The sequence below is a fragment of the Aythya marila genome, assembly GCF_965140915.1.
Source record: "Aythya marila genome assembly, chromosome: 1".
Taxonomy (NCBI): Eukaryota; Metazoa; Chordata; class Aves; order Anseriformes; family Anatidae; genus Aythya; species Aythya marila.
In genome coordinates, this window is record NC_139042.1 from 158,025,018 (window position 1) to 158,046,156 (window position 21,139).

Genomic DNA, 21,139 nt, shown 5'->3' on the forward strand with positions numbered 1-21,139 from the left:
AGTTATATTTCCCAGGAGGATCTGGGGGCAGAGACTTGCTGTGAGGATGGCTATTGCCAGCTCACTGCGTGGCAACAGTTCGGGGTTGGCGTTTGCTGAGCTGAGAGACAGGCAGGAGATCCTGCTCTGCAGCAGAGTGAAACAAGTGAAACAGAAAGGACACCCTCTGTGCCAGGACTTCCCTCTGCACCACCAGCTGAAGATCACTGGAGGAGAGTGAAAGCTCCATTGTGCTTTGCTGTCTTTGTGTTCGCATGCATGTGTGCCCTCGCTGTCCCTCTCTCTGGCCGAACCACGTTGTCCCATCGGTCTGTGAAGGCGTGCAGGAGTGGACCGTGCTGCCATTTGGTGCTTTATCAAAGACCAGATCTACAGCCCAAGCATCACCAGGTCACCTATCCTTCAACTTCCAGAAGTTTTTGTTGTACCCAGGCAGTGAGAAGAGCCTATTCCTGTTCACCATGACCCCATCATTCATACAGCCACAGGAAGAGAGAGCTTTTGAACCTTGCAATTTTTGTCTCTGAATGGTTTTTGTTTGCTTGTTTTGTTTTGTTTTGTCTTGTTTTGTCTTGTCTTTTTATATCTCCCTGGCTGTGAATGAAAACTCTTCAGCCTAGCTCAAAGCATATTTATTGCAAAAAGCCTGTTTTGCTGCCTTTTTGACCAGAGACCTGCTCATTCTTTGCATTTCTCTCCATAGCCTGAGCTAGCCATAATATCTCGGCCAGAGATGGAGACAAGAGTGGAGGATGGAGATTAGAGTTCAGTGTTGCCTAGCCCAATTCCTTCATGTTTTTTCCTTGTAACAGAAAACCTTGCCCTGAATTAGGCAGACAGGATTTCTACACAGTGTAATGGGAGAGAGAAGTACCAAAGAAGGTAGGTATCTATGACATCTTGAAACCAGGCCGGCTGGGCCACTGTGAGACACTTCACGGCCTGGGATGCTGAGGCAGCAGTACAGGGGCATCCTCAGGAGGCTAAGTACTGGTGAAATTTCTTCTTGAGTTAAACACCAAGAATGGGAAAGGTTTTTTTTAAGTGCTTTTGTTCTCTAAAGATGCAGGTTCACACCTCTCTGCCATACGTTTTGGAGCAGAATTTGACAAGAGTCTGTCTTTCTATGGGAAAATGCAGGAAAAAGAAATAGTAAAGGCTTTTTTGTTACTTTGGTCAGACCTTTCCCATGTTGCATAAATAAATATTTATGATAGCAGGGAGTCCAGCCTTGGTTTTCCACATGCCACTGATGACTTGAATCAAAATGGCAGAGCAACCCTTGGTCTTGGCACTGCTTTATGTCAGGCACATGAAGTACGCTCTAAGATTGCCTGCTGCAGGAGGCCAGAGAGCACGAAACATGCTGGCGTCAGGATTTTGGTTGAGATGTGACTCAACTCAATGCTGGGTATGCAGGTGCTTGGGAAGTGTAATGGAAGTATTTCACCACTGAGAGGTCATAGCCATGAATTTTGAAGCTCTTGTCTGTCAGCCTTGGCTGAACTAGCCCATGATGGCAGCCATTCAGCTTCAGATGTCAAAAGTTAGCTGTTCCCCTTTTAACAAGATCTCTCCCTTAATAATCACTTTCAGAGGGTCTTCAAAGAGGACAAATTGTGCTATGGAGCTGCTCAGTCCCCTCCACTACCTCTAACTGGCACCTAGCATAACCAGCCCTTACTTAAGTAAGGCACTTAAGCACCTAACTTTGAAGCCATGAGTTTTGCCTCTAGGTTTGCCTGCAAATCTCTCTCTCAGTTTCTTTTAATTTCAGTGACGTGAGAATTAGCAGCCTGTCTGTGTTGGCTTGTGTGAATGATCTATTTGAGCATAGAAATACACAAATCACCATAGACTAAACCGGCCATAAAATAGAGTGCCTTTGGTGCAAAGGCAGTTAGTGCAAGGTGCTGCAAAGGGAGAACCAAAGCGCCCTATAAAGCATTTTACTTGTTTTATGCAAAGCACAAACAATTTATGGAAATGGTATTTCACTGATTATTCAATGTCCAATTATTCACAACTAAAATAATTCCTGAAGTTGGAGAAATAAAACACTGAATGACTCCATTTAGGAAATCCTTTTGACTCAAGTGCTTTCCTTGAAACAGCAAATAGCTGGATGACCTCAAGCACATATTTAATTGTGCCTTGTAATAAAGTAACGTAATTAGCAATTACTTAGGAATGATGCTTTTAAATACTTAACAGCTACTACAGAAATGCATTTATTCAAGAGATTTTGTTTTCTTTTGAATTCTAGGACAAAGTAAAAGTTTCCATCTGAATGTAGCTCGTACCTGAGTTCCTCAGATTGTTCCCTAGGGTGTGTAAAGGTAAGCAGTTTTATTTGACAGCAGATCTCTAACGGCTGTAGGGCTCTCCTTTTTTAGAGGATAAAACTAAGCTTGCAAAAGGGCAGTACAAGGCATGCATTTGTTTTTTTTTAGGTACTGCCTTTAGTGGCAGGTTTGGTGGCATTCACCTGTGTACCACTTCATAATGGTTTATGTTCTGCTGGCAACAGAAACATGACACAGGTGGGTAGCTCTGCCTTGAAAACAACAGACGTGAAGAGAACAGAAGGCTAGGTGTCCATATTTTTATAAATAATTACATGTTATTTTGAAAGCTTTCAATTAAAAAAAGAAAAACAACAAAAAAAAAACTGTATAAAGGAAGCAAAAAAGAGAAGCAGACTAAGATCCAAAGGGGATACTAGGGCAGTGATTGTGAGAAAATACTGATATGCCCTTACATTTGGTAGCAGTAATAAATTAATAAATTAGCTTACAAGTTGGAATCCAGATTTGTATAATTCTGTTACCTGTGCAGAGGAAAACAGCAATTCCTATTCGAAAATCTTGATCTGCATTGCAGGAATATCCTGTGGTTCGTACAGGGCCAACAGTGTGGTTATATTATTCCTCTGCCAATGCCAAAGACTTCAGTAGTGTCCAAAATGTTCCCTTGTTCTGTGTGTCGTTTTCTCTGACATTGTTTTCTCTGACATTGCCTGCTATTCAGGGGCAGCCTATGTCATGCTATACCGGGCACACACATCACAACAGATGAGGCTGCTGAGAAAATGCTATAATCTCTTTAGTGCAGCCCATTTTGATGTGCTTGGAAGGCTTTATTAGGCACTAGCACGTGGGCTTACCTGGGGAAGCATTAGTGCTATCGCTACAGCGTGTGACTGCACTAGCACAGTCCCATTTTCATCCAGTTCACTCATCCCATCACTTATCCCACAAGGAAGTAAACCTGACAGCATCAAGCAAGTGTAGAAAGCAACTCTCTGTTCCCAACTCTAAAAATTTATTTTCCTCCCCACTTGCAAAGTCCCCAGTCCCACCTCTCTCTCCAGTCACTTGCTCTGACCATGGGAATAAAGCCTGGGATGACTGAAGGCTTTTTCTAGACTCTGAAAGGAGTAAACAGACACTTTGCACAGTGTAGGTTAAATCAACTGTGCAGAGAGCAGAGCAGGGACAGCAAATTACATAAGAAAAAGATTTTCATCCTGGGACAGGCATATTCAGGAAAAGAAACACAGCACAGCTATCTCATGTTCTGGTTCCAAAGAGAGGCAATTAGGAGCCTAACCGAGGCATGAACAATTCAATTTCCGCTGCCTGTTTTTTATATGGCCACTGGAATGTGTCCTGGGGACCTGGTGGAGCTGAGCACACAGTTTGGCTCCAGGATGTCACAGGGATAGGCAAGTGGATAGATATATGTCCTGGCACCTGCAGCCCCCATTTAGCACGTCTGCTTTACTTTTCACAGATGTAACCCCCGTGGGGACCTTTCCCAGGCCAGGCAGGACCTGCACCAAATGGAAAGCACTGACTGAGGCAAGAATTTCCTTACTGCTGGGCCTGGGGGTTCCCTAGATGCCTAGATGCTCCCTAATGCTTTCCTAGATGTTTCCTGCTGCTGCCAAATGCACTTTGGTAAAATTTATTGAGGGGAAGTACCGAATTGGTGATCTGACGGAGATGCTAAAACGTCCTACTTGGTTAAAAAAAAAAAAAAGAGCTCAAATCACATGCTGAATTTGCAGCACCAGTGGAGTTGCTGGCATGAAGGGGACAGCATGTGACTGGTCCACACGTGTTTGTGTCCTGAGATGCAAGAGTCTGACTTTCTGGTGTAGTTTGATATATTTCCCCCCACTGCCAAGTAAGTAGTGGGTGATAAAAGAAAAACTGCCAAACAGTGGTCTCAAGGGGTCACCACACCTCCTAATTCCCACAGACCCACCTACTAATTTCTTTTTATCTGGAAGTCTGAGAGACCTTGGTTGGTGGAAGAGGGAAAACAGTAGAAAGAATTTGTAGATAGAAAAAGTGTGGAAAGGATAATGCGCTAAACATGGAGCAGCACTTGAAATGTCAGGGTCAGTACTGGGTTGTGCATGTTACTATGAAAGTATATGTTTATAGTCCCTCTAAAAGGCATACATCTCAAAGTATGGACAGAAATGGTATGGTAGTTATTTCTGCATCCCTGATCCAGCATTTAAGAGCTTTGCAGTATACAACATACCTTGAAGACTGGGAGTGTACAAGTGTAATTTCTGCAAATGTTGACAAGAGAATTCCTGATGGTTTTTACCTTCGCTTTACCGTGCCTAGATATTGATGAGGACATTGTGGTAGAACTGGCCCATCTAAGTACCAGGTTGTCGCTTAGCGTGTCAGAGCAGTACGATGTGATGATCACAGTGCTGCTTGTGGTCACAGCTCATCTTACTCATTTGGTGGACAGTACCACCAGCATACCACAAAGGTAAATTGTATTAAATTACTACTTTCTCTGAACAGGTTTATAGTGTAGCTGTGAAATATAAACTATTTTCACAAAGCTTCCCATTCTGGCTAAACTGTGCAGCTAAATTTCTCTTCGAGTGTTGACAAGAGGGTGGTGTACAGATGTCTACACCCCTGTGCTTTCCAGTGATGCACTGGAGCCTCCCTGCTCTCTCTTAGTGGTTTTCTTCAGTATCTCTTATAAATCGTTTTTGGTTTGGTTTGGTTTTCTTTCAGTCCCATTTTGCATCAGTCTACTTCATGTCATATGGCAGATCAAAGGAATCAAACATTTCTGAACCACAATGGAATTTGAATGAGAGAGATATCAAATAAGACCCAAGCATGCAGAGAAAAATGACCAGGATGCAGCAGTGGGGTGCTCCCTCTCCACTCTGCCCCACAACACTGCCATTCTTGGATGCTTCTTCCCATTATGGATGGGCAGGATCCTCAAGAAATGGATGATCCTTTTTTTTTTTTTTTTTTTCTGAGTGAACTGTAACTTCTTCAATCAGGGAAATCACATTAGAATTACGCTATGGATGATGTATCCTGGATGGTTAGGTCCTCAGATACGTAGAGGAACGCTTAGTGAGTCAGCCCTGCAATTTTTGGTGGAGTAGGTCTATTCCGGTGTGTGGGTGTTCACAGAACAATTACGTAAGTGTCAGGGTAGCGAGGAACTTTTGACATTTCTGGCAGCTTAACTGAGTTCTTTTCAGTCAAAAATACTCTAATTGTTGTTCTCTTGCATTAAACACACATCATTCCCTTAACTGGATTGGGGGGGGGGGACATTTTTTGAAGCATCACTTGTCAGGGCAAGATATTGGAGCAGTTTTATTCCTGAGAAAACAGGAGATTTTTCACAGTTACAGTGAGACGAACATTTGTGAGAACCGTTTTAAATCATATAAGAGGGTGCGAAAGTTGCCATGCCATATGCCTGGAATTTACTATGGTAGAGTTAATTGCTACCACTGAATGTAAGGGCCCGTCAGCTTTTTCATCATCACACCCACCCTCAACACCTTTTTTTCTTCCCTTTTTTTGACTTTAAATTTGCCTGTCTTTTTTGCCTGTATAGTTTTTGGGCTGCAGAATGATAATGCAACCTCCAAGCTAACTCTCTGAACACCTTACATCCTGTATTCAAGGTGAATAGGTTAGGTACCCCACTGACGTGGGGTGGATTAAATTCCAAGGCGACTGCTCTTCTACATGCATTACACTGGGAAACAAGGAAAACTGGTTTGTCTCCCAAGAGCAAGATACCTAAATTAGTCAAACTAAATAAGTGTCCAAATGACATTTTCAGGGAAGATTTCTCTCTAAAGATCAGTTAGGAAAGAAACAAAATATGATAACCATTTTCTTTCTTGTTTGATCCAAGTTGCACCTGTGATACCAAAAAGCTTCCATCAAACTAACCAATTCTTTTTTTTTTTTTTTTCTCTGGATAAATATTACATCTTTCAAGTGATCATGACCTTGAAACCCTGTCTATTCTTCTACATGGTGCCACAGTGAGGCAGGTCACAACTCTGAATGGTGCTGGGCATCCAGCTGACATGCCTGAGTGATCATCTGGCAAAACAGCATTAGTCCATGGCTACTGGAGAGTCAACAAAGGGATGTAGGATGTTTTCCACCTTAAAAAAAAAAAAAAAAAAGTGTATTTTCTGTCGTCAGACACAGAGAAGGGCTCTGTTACCTGTTCTCTGGGGACTGAGGGAGAACTGGACCTGTATGGGGGTGCTTGTCCACATTGGCTATGTTAGGAAGTCCTCACTGAGACTGGAAGTACATGAGATGAGAGCAGTGACAGTGACCAGTGACAGTTCATGATGAGGAATCACTGAGATAACCTGTGTTCTTTGGGCTCCAACCAATTTAGTTTTGGCCAAGAATTTTCCCAATTAGTGAGGACAACTTCAGCCTGGGTGTTCCGGCTTACTGATATGTACATTATGCCAGCTCAGACTTTTAGCATAAGGGGGTTCATTTTATCACTTGCCTCTGAAATTCGCAGATTCAAAGTCTGAATCTGCAGTCACTGCAATAATCTAATTGATTCTCAAAAAAATTAGAAAATTCTGGAGATCCGCAGTGTGGATTTATATCACTTGTATCCTGGTGGACTGAAGGGATTCATTGTTCTGGTGTGTGCAGGAGAAATTGCTTAAATCCAATGAGCAAAAACAAAGGGACTCTCAGTGCCTCATACTTCCTCCCCAGGATTTGTGCGAAGTAAATAAAGGAACTAAGCCTTCTGCAGTGAGTGCTTGGTTTGAGAGCACTCTTCACTCCAGCTCAGTGCTTTCAACTGCCACCCGTGTCAATTCACGTAGTTACGCAGGGAAAATTGGAGGCAAATAAGGAGTTCTTGCATACCAAGAGCTCTCTATGCTCACTGATAAAATTTGTCTCTCCTAGGTTCAGACACAGACTAATTATTTAAAAATAATTGCTCCCACTCCTTTGAGACCCACTGACAGCGCATGCGATGCCTCTGCTATGTCATGTAGGCATGAAGTGTTACATCCTCATAGGGAGAGGTCACCTACCCCAGTGCTCAGCATGTGAGCAATGACAGCCAGGGCAACCTCCTGAATGTACAACAGAATATATTCTTTAAAGGGTTTTATTAGCTGGTCTTTTTTTTTTTCTTCCTGAAAATCTACAAAAATAAATGCATGAATGCCGTGTTATTAACTACTAAAGCTAGGAGATATATTGCTGTGGGAAAATACTGATTACAATCTACTAATTGTCAGATGCAAATCTGCTGCTCTCCGCTGAGGAAGTATCGCTTTATTCAATCACTTGGCTGATTTTGTCTCATCTGAGTAAGACAATCTTGGCTGATTTTGTCTCATCTGAGTAAGACAATCAGTATTCTCAAACTAACAACTGGACTGGAAACAAATAGAGCAGTAGATATTCTGGTTTTAGTGTCAAGGCAACTGTAGGTAAATTGACCCAATTCTCTTCACTGGTATGTTCCTTAACAATTAACAACTGTAACATTAAAATAGTAGCAAGAAGCAATAGCAAAGTTCACAACCATTAGAGTAACAGCAGTTTGTGCAGGAAAAAAATAAAAATAAATAAAAATAAAAATAAATTGCAGTGCCTCACTTCCCTGTGAGTGGTGTTATAGCAGTTTTTCAAGATTAGCTGACATAGTAAGGCAACAGCATTGACTGGAATAGGACCCATGATGTTGATTGTCTATTTTCTCTTGTAAGTATAGCCCACATTGATTTTGCAACTGAGTCACTGCAAAAAATATATTGCATATTACTTTAGAAGGCAAATGAGACCAAAATTACAGAGAAATTAACCAAGGGTTTTTTATTCTCTGGGCTTAGAATTGATTGGGGGCTCTGATAATCCATTAAGCTGAATTCAGCACATCACCTTTAGAAGGAAGACCTTCTCTGACCGCAGAGACAGCAGAGATGAGATGGGAAAGACATGCCAGAAGGACCAGGTCCAGCTGTGGAAAGGCGAGGTCCAAGCAGGGGTTACAGGTAAGGCCACGGTGACCCCAACAACTCCCCTACACCAGCAGCTGCACTGTAGATCTGTGCAGCTCCCGCCTGGTGCCCCTTGTCTGCCTTCCCCCACCCGACCTTCATACTTAGCCTCCAAAAACTATGCAAACTGCCTCCACTCACTATGGCTTACAGTTTGCCTAGGAGCAATTCCTGAGCACCAGAGGTATGTCCTACAGGCACACTGTGACAAAAGGGTTACAAGTACCAAGCATTTGCTGAGGCTGTTTTTGCCTAAGGCCACCCCTCAGAGCAGGAGCTCACTTGGGGGCAGCCAGGAGACTTTCTGTTTGCACAGGGGTTGCTGAACTTGGCTGAGGTCAGGGAGAAAAGAGGAAGGGCTGTGCAAAATGGAGCTGCTGGACCTGAGATAGAGCCCCAGAGGACACGTGGTCTCTATCTGAGAACAGGCTGCCCACCTGGCCCCTTCTGCATCTGGGCTCTCATGAGCCTCTCTTTCTGGGAGAAAGGCCTTAGATGAAGTATTCTTAGAGACTGGTTTTTTTTTTAGCTCTTTGTAATCGGCCCAGCAAGGACATTTGTTGAAACCCAAGGTGTCTGTTTTTGTTTCTACTGCTGGGTGAGAGGGTACCTCACACTTGCATGTGGTTTGATCTAATCCACTTTTGGAGGAAGTGCTAAATGCTTCTCGAGAAGTGGCTAGGAGGGTTTTGTTTTCTGAGTCCTTTACTTCCCTCATGTTCAAAGGTCTTCTAGGAAGCAATTTGCATTGTTTTTGTTAGAAGATATAGCACTTCTAGGAACCTATAGTCAGTATATACTTGGAAGAGAGAAGATGAGCCTATCATTTCAGAGGAATCAAAATGAATTCCTGGGATCTGTATGTCAGAGATTTCCTCCGAGGGTTTTCTTAACATAAGATCCATGTTCTTCTGAAATTTCCCATATGTTCTCAGGAATATGTTCTCTTAAGAACATGTGGGCTATATTTTCTATCAAGTGGCCCTTGGACCAGGGTGAATTTGCTTTTCAAGAATTGGGGGTTTTAACAGAAGCAACCCAAAGATCGTGTCAAAGGATGTTTTTGCCCGTCTGTCAGTGTCATTTGTGAATGATGGAAAATCATCCATATGGCTAAACAGACTATGTCTACTCCCCCACAAGTAGTGACTTAGAGGATGAAAGAAATATTCATCCTGATCATCTGTTTTGTAACAGGATATTTAAGCTTTCAAGAATGTCATTATTATTGGGGAGGAGGGGAACGGGCAGCAAACAGGATCTGTAATAGATTACTGATGCTGGCAAGCAAGTAAGCCATAGGGCAGGAAACCTGCCTGCACCCCACCAGCCCTGCTGTTGCTCAGGAAGAGGGGTTGTAGAGGAGGAAAAAAGGGAGAAGGAGGCAGTCTTACCATGGTCAGTTAGGAGGTCAAGGAGAATAAGTGGGTTTTGAAAAATGGTAGGGTCTTAAGAAGGAGTGGGGCGGGAGGGGGGGAGGAGGGGGGAACATCTCTATTGCATGTGAAGAGAGGACAGAGACCAGGGATAGGGCCATAAATCTGGTTCTGCAGACACATCTGGGAAAGCTCACCCTGATGCGTTGCAGGGAGACTGGCAGTGGAGGAGGCTGAATCTCAGCTCTATGTCTCTGGTCCAGTTAAGCAAATGGCACTGTTCTGACCTACACTGGCCCAGGTCTTGTGGCCATCTGAAAATGACCTCATTTGAACTCTGGTTCTGAACTAAGAAGAATGAAAATTGCAAAGCTCTTTGCTTCTAGTGAGGACTTCCAGGGTTGGTATTAATAGCTCTGGTGAACTGTAGTCCATTGATTTAAAGCACCTGTGCTTCTGCAAGTCAGGACTTTATCAATTTTTTATCACTTACACAGGAAGAGTGCTGGGCTTAATGCTATTTATCCAGCTGGACATATTGACTTTGACTTAGGAGATCAAAGCATTTGGGTTAGAGATTGTGTAACATCTTCATATAAGAACTGTCAGGGGTAAATTTACCAAAGCCTGAAGCTTTGATTGATGATCATTTTGCATGAGTGTTCAGCGTAAGGAAGCGCACAATAGACCCTTTCTCTTAATGGACCTGCAGGCCGTGGCACTCTTAAACATACATATTTTGAAACACATTTCATCACCTGCTGGAACGTAACACTACATAAAACTCTGGAAGGTACTCTGGAACAAGAGCTTTCCCTGCATGAGTAAATGGCTCCAAAGAGGTGGCCCAAGACCCTTTAAGATGTGACTTGCTGTGGTACCAGCTGGGAGCCAGTGAGGAGGATGCATTACTATCACTATCACTATCACTATCACTATCACTATCACTATCACTATCACTATCACTATCACTATCACTATCACTATCACTATCACCATTACCATTACCATTACCATTACCATTACTAGCCATTGTAATAACAGCACTTCCCGATAGGTAGGAGACTGGTAAATGCTAGCTCTGGAGCTCACAGATTCAGTTCTCTGCTCTAATGCAGCTCTGCAGGCAGCAAACCAGCCCAGAGCAAGCCCATCCTCCCAAAAAAGGTAAAAGAGATTTGTCTCCTAGTCCCAGTTGGCAAGACATGCCACCTTCTGTGGAAGGACTTCCACCATCTATTAATGTGTGAAAGGTACTAAATATGCTTGTTAAACACTTTGGCATCTTTTATCACCTGTCCCAGCCTCAGTGGAATGAAAACAACAGCACTCTCCTCATCACAGGAGGTGTTAGCAACATGGATGTGTACACTTTCGATAGTTGTCCTTGCTACATCCGCCAGTAGTAGGGGTCATGTACAAAGTTAAATCAGATGGAATATGGTAGAGAGTTGTCTGAGCTCTTCTCTCAACATTAAATGAAAATCCAACAAGCTATGGATTAGACCAGCCCTATTATTAATCCATGGGTTTTAAAGCTGTGCAGAACTTTGACAACTATTGTCGCTCCACTTTTGACTAGGTGCTCAGAGCACGGACCCAGCCCAGAAGACAGGCTGGCCCTGCTGGGCTGGTCCCCTCCCGCAGCTCGTCCGAGGTGGGGGCATCTGTAGCCAGACTGCAGCAAGGGCACTGTGAGTGGTGGGAAAGGGGCTTGTTGCTGCCGCCACTTTGTCTGCTACTCATAACCTTCATCCTGAGTGTGCCATAGCCTGTGCACAGCAGCTTTTCCTTTCTTTTTTCCTTTTTTTTTTTTTTAGCTATAAACAAACAAACACAGCCTAAATATTTGGAGCGCGGATTGCATGGCTCAAGGACTCAGGATGATTAAAAGCAGGAGCCATACAGAGACATCCAGAAATGATTGTTTTTAACAAGACAGGAACTTTGTCTGAAAACAGGATGACCTGCTACAAAAGACGCCAACAAATCCCCGTAGAGCTTTAGAAAAAACAAGCAGGCGCCTGAGTGTGCTTTAAAAAAAAAAAAAATCCCGCCTAGTAATAAAAAGGCATGTAAGGGTAAACAGGAAAAGAGCACTCCACACTGCAAGCAGCCTGGAGGAGGAGAGGCTGGGAAGAGCGCTGATCTGAAAACCTGATATGGAGACAAGGGAACGAGTTCTTCATATCCCCAGGTTCAAACTGCTTGTAGCATTGGGGCAGCTGTGAGAGGCGCTTGCTGGCTGGTTTCAGTGTGCCTTCCTTCCAGTAGCATGCAGGCTTTGGGACAACAGTGGGGGCTCTGCAGGTGGTGGCTTGCTTTGGTGGCTTAAAGAATTGTCATTTATGACTTGCTGGAAATACAGTTTCTTGCATGAATACAACAGTCTCAGATATATTGTCTGATTTTTGGGTGGTCCCCTGGGGACCCAGGAGTTGGACTCAGTGATTCTTGTGGGTCCCTTCCAGCTCGGGATATTCTCTGATTCCATGGTGCAAGCTTAAGAGCAATTTCTACTGCAAAACTGAAGATAAAGTTACTGTGGTTCTGCACACCTATACTGCATTTATACAGCAGTTTCCTAATTTTAGTGTGAATCTCATGGCGTATGTTGTTTTCCGCTAAGCCTCAGCTCCCAAAGTCTTGTAATTGCATGACAATCTCATTCTTTATATATACAAAGTGAGTCTTTCTAGCCTTCATGCCTAAGAAAGAAAATCTTGAAAGCATAGTGTGTAGTACAAAACCCCTTGTATTGCTGTTTCCGATGGTGAATTTTAAAATCAAATACTATCTTGAGGAATTAGGATATTGATATTTAGACTTCATCATGTTGACAACCCCTCCTTGTTAGAAGAATCTGCAGACTCAGCTCCTAAGCAGGTTTCCCATCTCAGCCTGCTTGCCATCAGCCAGACCTGTGACAGTGGCCATTTTGGGACATGTACATAGCACCAGGCCTGGGGACTGCAAGCTCCAATGCACCAGGTCTCCCCTTGTTGTGATCCAAAGCCAAGTACTCCTCAGGCCTGACATAACGTCTTGTTGCACTTTGCACTCACAGGTGGGCAGAACCAGACTCTGCAAGCCATACAACCCACCAACATGAGAAAATTCATCCTCTCAGGCACAGGGCCCAGCCCCTCCAAGAGAGACAGACGAGTGGCTTGGTTCCTTGTTGCTGCTTGTGGTGCTCGGGGCTTTAGACCCAGAGGTCTCTCGCTCACAGACATCTCTGTGCTCAGCTGCAGGGTGCAGCCTTTTTTTTTTTTTGGGGGGGGGGTGCTGAGGAAAACAGTGAAGCCTCTGTGGTCTTGCAGGCACTGATCCGAGATTCACAGAGGTTTCTGGATTGCTTTCCCTGAGCTTTGCCTAAATTCCTGGTGATGCACGTCAGCTGCCCCAGTTGTCTCCTGTGGGGTGGTTACGTCCCTCAGGAGCATGGCCGCCACTGGTGCCAGGTGGCTGCCTGGAGAGGCGCCGGTCCTTTTGGGAGGGAGCAGCAGGGGAGGACAGCTTGTGTGCGAGCTCTGCAGATAATGGAAAAGACATTAGTCTCCACCCTTTTCTGGGTATTGCTTTTAGGCTGACAAGGAACCTCTTGTCCTTGCCCGTGTGGAGGAACCGCCATGTGCGTAACCTCCAGTAGAAGGGCACATCCTGCAGTGGGTCTGGGCTCTGCGGCTGGCCTTAGATGCTGCCCCACACCTTCTTGGCCCCCACACCTGATGCAAAGTGCTCCCTGCTGAGGAGCTTGCTGGTCTTGGTTCATGAGCAGCTTACTTGTGCCATTTGATTATGCACCTGCAAACTGCACCATCTGCAAAGCTCCCAAATGGCTTCTACTGGGGCAATTCACTGATCTCCATGTACGGACCCATGCTCACAGAGGTGCATGGCCAGGCGGTGGCCAGGCTCCAAGCGTGCAGCAGCGAGGTGGCCGGCTGCCCCCCAGCACTCTCAGCCTGCTGAGCAGCCTCTTGGGAGGCAGGACATGACTGTGTGGGTCAAGGAACTGTGTTGGGTCTGTCTGAGCTGGAGTCACCTTTTCCCTGCAGCAGCCCATACAGTGCTGTGCTCTGCACTCGTAGCTGGAACAGCACCGATATCACTCCAGTGTTGTGTCTATTGCTGCATAGTGCTGGCACAGCATCAGGACTCCTTCCAAGCCCCCAAGAGCCAGCAGGCTGAGGGTGGGCAAGTGATGGGGAGGGGACATTGCCAGGGCAGCTGACCTAAACCAATCAAAGGGATATTCCATAATACCTGATGTCACACTCAGCAATAAAAAGGGGGGCTCTCGTGGGGGAGGAGGCTGTTCCTCCTGAACAACCACTACGTGTTTTGAGGCCCTGCTTCCCAGGACGTGGCTGAACAGCACTCGTTGATGGGAAGTAGAGAATAATTTTTTTTTTTCTCTCTCTCTGTGCTTCCACGTGGACTTACTGTTTCTATTGTTTCTTTTTCTCCCCATTTCCTTTCCCTTTAATTAAACCTTTCTCATCTCAAACCTTGAGTTCTCTGTGTTGTATTTTCTCCCTCTTCCTCTTTGAGGAGAGGGGGAGTGAGAGAGTGGTTGTGGTGGAGCTCGGCTGCCCACCTGAGTAGAACCACCACAGGAACATAGAAAATACAGACAAGGAAGAGACTGCAAACTGCACCTTCCTTTCCTGAAATGGCTGCCAGGACTCTACCCAACAGAGCTCCAGCTCTGTCCCTTGTAGGATCAACGCTTTATGCTCATGGAACCTCCCAGGGCCTGACAGACATATGCCTTGCTCACTCATGCTGTGTGGGCTCTGTTTGTCCCCAGGGACACCACCTGGCCTGGCCTGGCCTCAGGGGAAGAGCTAAGCTCAAGCTTTTTCCAGCAGCCACATGTGCTGGGCACAGCTCAGTTCGCATACTGTTTCATTACAAAATGGACTTGCATTTTCTTCTTTCCTTCAGTATCGATGAAAGGTGATTTGTCACTGTTAATGTCTGTGACTGTGCACAGAACATGTGACTGCTCGTTTTCCGTGGCCTGCAGCACCCTTCAGCTCTGTACTGCTTAAGATGAAGAATTGCATAGGAGAAGCTTTGATCAGGGAAATTTCCCATTTCCAAGAAGTGAAATTAAAACTGAATGAATTTTTTATCTCCTCAAGATGGATAGAAGTGCCAGCTGCTGTGTCCACTGGTTTCATAATTATCACATTCTCATACACATGCTCATAGCACATGACTCAAGTATCTATAGTGGCACACTGCGGTTTGCCTCTATCTTCCAAACTAACCATGCACGCAGAGCACAAAACCTCTTTGCTATTGTGTATGTAAGAATGTCTATGGAAAGATCTTGAGAACTTTATTCTTACAAGATGTTCTTGTCTTCCTTGGACAAGGAAAGACATAATTTCATTTACATTGGTCTAAGAAAAATGAATTCTAAGTAGACATGTCAAGGCAGTGATGGTTTGATTCAAAAAAGATGGTAAGTAACATAAGTGCACCATGTACTGAAATACATTACTGGGGAAAAAAAAAAAAAGAGAGAGAGAGAAAAAAAAAGTGAATTCCTTCTCCATAAGAAAGAGATACTTTAAACTCGTCCTCAAAATGCATGCAAATTGGGTGAGATATCTCAGGTCTCAAATTCATCTCACAAATTGTCAAAAAAGCAGAACAAAAACAGCATGACTGGAGATCTAGCATGAAAAAAAATGTTTCATTTATGTTCAAAAATGTCAAGTTCAGGGCAGTTGCTTAGATTTCTGCATTTTTTTCTCCCCACATAACTCTGTAATGAGTAAGAGGTAGTAGCTTTTGTTTGTCACATTTTGGTGTACCTTATAAGCCTTTTTTTGTGTGTGTTTGTGGACATTTAATTCTTTCAAATTAATTGTTCACCCCAGACTCTTGTAAAGAAGTCATGGAGGACTGATGCCATTAGTGCAGGACAACTTTTAGCACATTTACTCTTTAATGGGCTATGAAGTCATTTGCTATTTTGGTTCTGCCCAGCAGGATCTCCAGCTTGCTCAAGTACTTCTCCCTCAGTGGCTGCCATCCCTGTGCCCTGCGAATGCCTGGAAACGCAGCCTGCCTTCACGGATGAAAGACGACTATTCACATCAGCTGTTTTGCTGCAGAAAGCTCACTGTTTGGGGCAGCGGAAGTGTGGCCAGAGAGATGTTGCCATCTGTGAAGGTTGGCTGGGCAGTGCGGGTGGCATGGGGCACATGGAGGCACAGCCCTGTGCTGGTGTCCCCAGCAGGACATGGCCATGGCCACCACCAGTCCCACACAGGGAGGTGGCTCCTGTTTTAATGGAATACCATCACACTTCCTTACTCATCAAGGTGCTCCTGGGTGGGGGGATAATCCTTGCCTTGTCTTCACAAATTTGCTCTTTTTCCTTTAATTAAAAGGAAAACTGAGTGCCCAGCCACTCAGTTGAAAGAAAATGCTGAAATATTAGAAGGACAGATTTTATATTCTGCAGAGGAACCTCAAACCAAACAGCACAGGACTGTTTCAATTCCATGCCAATCGCTTTTGGTGGAGAAAAAACATGGCTGAGATTCTGCATCTCTAGCTGTCAGCGGTGCAGAAGCAAACCCTAGCACAGCTTGTGGCAGACTTGTGATGAGGAACTCTGAGTTAGGAAGGATGATGCTCCAAAGAGATTGTTTCAATGAAGCTCTTTTTCTTTGTATTTCATGTAGTCACAGATTTATTTTTTTTCTCACTTCAGATATTATTTTGCATCATCCTTGCCATATGGAAGAAAGGAATGAAGCTGTTCTGATCTGCTGCCATAAAAAATATGAGATGTTGTTTGTGTGATCTTCAGAGCAGATTAGAACTGGGAATTTCCACTTTAGTGAGATTTTCAACATGTTGAAATTCGTTTCCCTTTCAATCTGGACAAGGTACAGTAGTGTCAAGTTTTCTTACAAATTAAAAATTCCCTCCCCAATCAGATTTGTAAAATACATACATGTTTTATTAATCTCTATAAACAGTGCTTCAAAGCAAGATGTTCATTTGTAACTTTCTTTTATTATTTTATATAACTTGATTTTTTAATTATTCAGTGGCTATTCTGGGACTCATAGCTCATAGTTAACATTCTAGATTCTCAAACTGTTTAGGGAGGGAAGATTCTCAGAGACCATCAGCACTGGTCTTGCTACTCCCTCTTGATCATTGACTTTTGTGGACAGAACATAAAAAACATGAGTGCTTTCATCAAACCCAACATTAAAGTACACTATTTAGAGCATTGAGTTAAAAAAAGAAATACCGTGAAGGTGGTAGCTGCAGAGGATGAGTTAGCATCTCTCCAGTGATATGTATCACCTATGATCTGCTGTACTCAAGCAGCAAGACATGATGGAGCAGTCAGCCCAGGCGTTACTGCGGTTAAGTGTCAGTTTTCCTAGCATTACAAGATGGCATATGGATTTCCTTTACAGGAGGCTGGCTACTCCTGGTGATGGAAATAATAGAGACAGCACAGGTACAACAGCTTTTAAGTCTCAGAGTGGGCTTAGGTAAGGGTGTGTTAACCCCCCAACACTGGCTTCAGAGGGGACACACACGCTGTGGTGGCACTGGCACTGCAGGGGTTTGGAAAAGGGCCAGCCTGGGTGTAGGGTTGAGGCACACCAGAGGTTGGACTCAATGATCTTGAGGTCTCTTCCAACCTAGACAATTCTGTGATTCTGTGATTCTGCACCAACAGACCCATGCTGGAGGCAGCCTCGGTCTCTCTGAGCCATGTCCCAGCCACTTTATGGTGTCAGAAGTGGGTGCACTCACCTCACAGCCAACTCTATGTAGAGCTGATAGTGTTAGGCTTAGCCTCGTGGGGACACAGCCATGCTGCTTCCTGACTTATCTGACTCAGGGGACGGCACAGTCATGTTCACCTGGTGTTTCTCCTAGCCGGCTGTACCTGCTGAGCTGGGCTGAGCCAAAGGGGGGTATTGTCATCCCAAGGGCACTGTCTGTCCCCTGAATAGCTCGGCAGCCCAGGTATTGGGAGGAGAAATAGACTCAGGGAGGGCAGCTAGCAGCATTACACCTCTGTCAGAGGCAGACAAGTCAGTTGCTCTCAGAAGGGCACTTATTGTTAGTGGAGGTGGACTTTACATCATGGCATTTATATGCCATGCCAGCCCAGTCCTTCATGGGGTTGTCTTTTTCCCTCCTCCCTTCTTCATTTCTTAATCTGACATAAGTGATGCAAAATGGAAAGGTGCAAAGCAAAACATAGGAAGATTTATCAGGGTATGTTATAGCAGTGCTCAAAAACAATGCAGCAAACCCCAAAACAACAGGCAGCTAGCACAGAACTGTATTCACATCCATTTTGGGTAAATGCTAGAGTTGCATGGAACCAGCTTCTGAGGCATTCAACATACAGAATACACCCTATGGCCTTTCCTGGTATAAAATTCATAATGTTTTCAAAGTTTCTTGGCACTGTGGATGGCAAATTGCTGTTGACTAGATGAAGTGATGCCACAAGCGGGAAGTGATAGATGAGGAGACAACGACAGTGCTCGGGGGCGCAGATGGATGGGTTTCCACCACAGTGCAGGGAAAGATGTATCTTGTTTAGTCCAAAATTGCTTGCAAATTATTGTTGTCCAGTGTCACCACTGAGTGAAATAAAGCTGAGGTGATTACTAGTACAGAGTCTGCAGGCCTTTTCCTATAATGTGAATCTATACATTACAGCTTCAGGTTAAATCATACATGTATGTATTAGCAGTGAACATAAAATAGCTACAGAGCTCAATAGTACAGATGACTAGGGAATACTATGTTAATGAGATAAAAATTGTATTTTTCCTTCCAAATGCAAAGGGGCTATTTAAAGAGGAGGGTTTTCCTTGGTATAAAGATGATTTCTGAGGGTTGATTTTTTTTTTTCCCATTGTTTTTCAGCATCATTCCAGCCAGGCTACCAGGAATTAGGCAGTATTACCCATGAGTAATGCAAGAACAGCTGGGGAAGAGGAAAAGAAAGCCAAGAATGAGTTGCTGGGGGAGATATCTGTCGGCACTGGCAGTGTGTTGAGCCAGCTTCTGAAGAAAATGAGGAAGAGTCTGACCAGAGCCAAAGCTGTGGCATGAGGGATAGGAGGAGATGGGGGTGGATTCTCTTCCCCACAATGATGCCGTGGTAAAGGAGGAACCAATAAGTATACGGAGAAAAGACATAATATAAGGGCCTGGTGGAGAAAATGCTTAGTAAGGAAGAGAAAATGCTGGGCCTCCTCATGGTCCACTGACCCCCTGGCCAGGCTGTGTCCCACAGCTGATGGATAGCCCTGGACAGCAAAGAGGCAGCCAGGGAATTAATTTCATGAGTGGGGTACATATGAGGCAGTACTTCATCTCCGGGCTTGGTGGAGAACAGGGAGCAGAGATAAGGTCATGACGGGAAGGAGCAAGCATAGACGGGATGCTCTTTCATCACGTTTGTTTACAATGTGGCAGCGGAGCTGAACGTGCTCATTTATATTGCCTTGCATGGTGTGTGAGTGCTCAGCAAACAAAGAGGCAGGTATCCAAAAACAAGGTGTTAATGCAGGCTGCAAATCAAGAGCATGGTGAACTAAATGTGGTCACAAATAGGCCTTAGTATTTCACCGCAGGACAGTAACTATTCCACTAAACCAAGAAGGGGTTTGAATGATTGGGCTGCTGGCTTCACGCACTCTGGCAAGGCCCACCATGCTGATATTTATAATGTGTGGGTGACTGGCAAAGGCAGACTAGTTTTCCAGTGACACACGGTAGTTGAGTTTAGGGGTTTGAGTCAACCAGAAGCAGCCCAAACCCAGCCAGCCGTGTCTATGCACCTGGAATGGAGTCCTCCATTGGGGCACTGACTTTGGAGATGAATGACCAAAGCACTGACATGAGAAAATAAGCTCTTGGTTTTCCATAAAGGTATTAGTTAAGCTTTCAAGGGTTGAGTGATAGGAATGCAAAATCTCTTTCAATTTGGTGGCAACAGGCAGCTGAGAAGGAGGGGTACTTTGAATTAAAGAACAGCTTCTGCTCGGCTGGTGTTCCTGGCAGGTTACACCTGCTTCCCACCCTGTGCCTTGCTGCCACTCTGTCTGGAGCAATGTGCTCTTAACAATAGCTGGTGGCTGGAAGGTACAGAGTGTGCTATGCTGCTCGTTTCCTCTTCCTCCCAGCCTGATTGTTATTGCAGAGCGCAAGAGCAAGAAGGGCTCTTTAACACCACTAAGCCACGAGAAACTGTCTGTGATAGTGAGGGTCCAATTTAATGCAATATGACTTCAAAGAAAAGCATTTAAGAGAGAAGATGTCTTTCTGTAAGTACTGTGTACTGTAAAGCTTGTGTACACATACATATGCTCACGTGCACATACATCCGGGAGGAACTGTGTGTCCATGGGGGGAAATCCTGCCTGCACCAAAGTCAGTGACAATATTCCCACTGACCTTGGCAAGGCAGGGTTTCAGCCAGTCTGTGCATGTGGTGGGATACTGTGCAAGCATTCAGGCAAGATGCGGGTTCATTTACTTGCTGTAGGGCTATGTGATGGCATCCCGAGCATGCTACCAATGAACCGAAATACAGATGGGGAGCAAGAGCTCATCCCCAAGCCAGGCCCTGAGTGCCAGCAGTAGTACATGGCTGTGTTGTCCTGTCTGTTTGCACCACATCTGAGCTGCTGCACCTTGGTCTGCCTGGGAGATTTGGGACCATCCCCAGGCACTGACCTGGGCCATAACTTTAGTTATTATCTTCAAACTTCCTGTTTTAATGCTTATTAGGGTTCTATTCCATTGATTATTTTTTATTTTTATTTTTATTTTTTAAACTGCTCTGAATTTGTGCAGTTCAAAGCATTGTTCAGTGGTGATATGGATGGAAATATAAGATCCCAACATTGTGAACATAAGTCTTGTTTTCTTGTGTGTCTTTTGTAGATCCACTAAACGTAATTTAGGGACTCATGGTTTAAAGTCCTGCTTTAGTATGTTTAGCTATAAAATGCCAAACTCGAGCGGTTAATTTTATATCAATCACTGCATGCAGTGAGCCAGCCACACGATTTCCCTGATGTAAAGCCTATATTGTGTTTATGGATTCATCCTGTTCATAACCAGCATTTTGTAACAGCTGCATCCTCAGTTTTGCTGTCCTTCCGTGGTATGGCAAGCACTGCAATCCCAAAACAACACGGCTGAAAGGCACTCATCTGCCCCCTTCGTGCTGTCCATGTGATTCCTCCGTGTGGCACAGAATTAGGCCAGTCCTGACATCAGGGCTGTCACTCCTGCCGGAAAGCACTGCACATCTATGTCTGGGACCAGATTTGGGGCAGCATGCCAAGTTCTTTTGAGAGCTTGG

The 21,139-nt window shown here is 44.5% G+C and overlaps 1 long non-coding RNA gene across 1 annotated transcript; it reads left to right on the forward strand.

Annotated features, from left to right (window-relative positions):
• The first annotated feature begins 11,742 nt into the window (after window positions 1-11,742).
• On the forward strand, window positions 11,743-20,918 carry LOC309885923. Its single transcript, XR_014318868.1, has 4 exons — window positions 11,743-11,938; window positions 15,754-15,936; window positions 16,484-16,661; window positions 18,688-20,918. It is a non-coding gene; the product is annotated as an uncharacterized lncRNA (long non-coding RNA).
• The last annotated feature ends 221 nt before the right edge of the window (window positions 20,919-21,139 follow it).